Raw genomic sequence first — 1,601 nt, forward strand, 5'->3', positions numbered from 1 at the left:
TTCAACCAACATCTTATCAATCCCTTTTTTAAAAAAAAACATTTTTTATTTTTCATTTTTAGAGTCATATTTTATCCCTTCATAGTAGTTACCCTTATTTTTGGCATATATATATAAGTTGTTCTCTCTTTAAAATTTTGAGGTACAGTTTCTTCTAACAGATCAAAATATACCTTAAATCACTAGTGTATGGCTTTGTTCTAGTCTCCTGCCTGATCACATTCTCTCCCTTTTTCCATTTTTTTTCTTTTTTTTCTTAAATCTTCTTTCTTTTTTCAAACAACTTATCTTACCAAGTCCTTTTATAAAATCTTTTATAATTTTCATCTTTACAGTCATCTTCCATCCCTTCATTGTATCAACCCTTATTTTATACATATATGTCTTTCTTCCTTTAAAATTTTAGGAGGCACTTTTTTCTAACAGACCAAAATACGCCCCAAATCTAGTGTGTGGCATTGATCTATGCACTAGCCTAATCATATTTGATCATATTCTGCTTTTTTTGTATTGTTTTGTTTTTGTTTTTATCTTTTTTTTCTTTTTTTTCTTTTTCTCTTTCTTTTTTCTTTCTTTCCCTTTCTTTTCCCCTGGTTTCAGGTCTTTTCTGATTTCTATATAGTATATTTGCTGGGGACGTTGTAAACCTGTTAGCATTTTGTTCTCTCATTCATCTATTCTCCTCTGGACAAAATGACAAGATGAAAGAAATCACCTCAGCAAAAAGAACAAGAGGTAGTACCGTCAGCCAGGGACCTACTCAATATGGACATTAGTACGATGTCAGACCTAGAGTTCAGAATCATGACTTTAAAGATACTAGCTGGGCTTGAAAAAAGCGTGGAAGTTATTAGAGAAACCCTTTCTGGAGAAATAAAAGAACTAAAATCTAACCAAGTCGAAATCAAAAAGGCTATTGATGAGGTGCAATCAAAAATGGGGGCACTAAATGCTAGGATAAATGAGGCAGAAGAGAGAATCAGCGATATAGAAGACCAAATGATGGAAAATAAAGAGGCTGAGAAAAAGAGAGAGAAACAACTACAGGATCACGAGGGCAGAATTCGAGAGATAAGCGATATGATAAGATGAAACAACATTAGAATAATTGGGATCTCAGAAGAAGAAGAGAGAGAGAGAGGAGCAGAAGGTATATTGGAGCAAATTATAGCAGAGAACTTCCCTAATGTGAGGAAGGAAACAGGCATTAAAATCCAGGAGGCACAGAGAACCCCTCTCAAAATCAATAATAATAGGTCAACACCCCGACATCTAATAGTAAAACTCACGAGTCTCAGAGACAAAGAGAAAATCCTGAAAGCAGCTCGGGAGAAGAGATATGTAACCTAAAATGGTAGAAACATTAGATTGGCAACAGACCTATCCACAGAGACCTGGCAGGCCAGAAAGGACTGGCAAGATATCTTCAGAGCACTAAACGAGAAAAATATGCAGCCAAGAATACTATATCCAGCTAGGCTATCACTGAAAATAGAAGGAGAGATAAAAAGCTTCCAGAACAAACAAAAACTAAAGGAATTTGCAAACACGAAACCAGCCCTCCAAGAAATATTGAGAAGGGTCCTCTAAGCAAAGAGAGA

This window comes from Callorhinus ursinus, unplaced genomic scaffold, assembly GCF_003265705.2.
Source record: "Callorhinus ursinus isolate GAN/ISIS: 27379988/994484 unplaced genomic scaffold, GSC_fseal_2.0 scaffold66, whole genome shotgun sequence".
Classification (NCBI taxonomy): domain Eukaryota; kingdom Metazoa; phylum Chordata; class Mammalia; order Carnivora; family Otariidae; genus Callorhinus; species Callorhinus ursinus.